The 944-nt window shown below is 40.7% G+C and overlaps 1 pseudogene; it reads right to left on the bottom strand.

Moving 5' to 3' along the window:
- Positions 1 to 350: 350 nt before the first annotated feature.
- Positions 351 to 530, bottom strand: LOC125619849 (annotated as a pseudogene).
- Between the last annotated feature and the right edge of the window lie 414 nt (positions 531 to 944).

The raw sequence follows: 944 nt of genomic DNA, 5'->3' as shown, positions 1-944 counted from the left end.
AAGCTAGAGCTAACACATTTCCAATTGCTAAATAATGTCACTTTTAGGAAAATTCATATTTCACAGTACCCAAAATATACTAACCCACCTGTTTTTCTAAGACTCTGGTAATATCCTTAGTTTTCCTACAAAAGCAAAGAGCTGTTAAAAGGAGAATTGGAAACTGTTAGAAACAGATTTTTGTTTTTTTAGTGTGGGGTGGTGGTGGTGCTGGAAATGGAACCCAGGGCCTTGAGCACGCTAGGCCAGTCCTCCACCACTGATCCCTCGAAGGCAGACTTTAAGTCAGATGCAGAGTAAAATAGGCGTGCACTGGATGGTCAGTATATTCTCCTTTCTCTTTTCCTCGATTGGGGTGCACCATTCCAAAGGTACTATAATATCATAGAGTGAATGAAGCAAGCTCCTATTTCATCTCCTATGTCCAAAAATCCATTTAATATGTTGTCCTCAGATGGAGGACATCTCAGACATTAAAATGATAAAAACAGACATTATAATTGATCTTAACCAAAAGGCTAAGAAGTGACATATTATCTTCTATGTAGAATTTCTTTTTTTTTATTTTTTTTTTTTTTTGTGGTGCTGGGGATTGAACCCAGGGCCTTGTGCATGCAAGGCAAGCACTCTATCAATTGAGCTGTATTCCCAGCCCTCTACGTAGAATTTCATTCAAGGTTGAGGAGCAGTATAATAGTAAGACTGGTGGGACAGGGTCAGTAGTGCTCATCTCATTCATTAAAGGAGAAAAAGTCTGGATTTAGTCTCCTATTAGTAAAATTAAAAGAATCTGTCCCAGCTAGGTGTAGTAGCACACACCTGTAATCCCAGCTGATTGGGAGGCTGAGGCAGGAGGATCGCTTCAGCCCAGGAGGTCAGGGCCAACCTGGGCAATTTAGGGGAGACCTCTCTGCAAACAAAACAAACAAAACAATCCGTCCTAG

The sequence above is a fragment of the Marmota marmota genome, unplaced genomic scaffold (genome assembly GCF_001458135.2).
Source record: "Marmota marmota marmota unplaced genomic scaffold, marMar, whole genome shotgun sequence".
NCBI classification, from domain to species: Eukaryota; Metazoa; Chordata; class Mammalia; order Rodentia; family Sciuridae; genus Marmota; species Marmota marmota.
The sequence above is the reverse complement of the archived record's forward strand: the minus strand, read 5'-3'. Positions and strand labels throughout refer to the sequence as shown.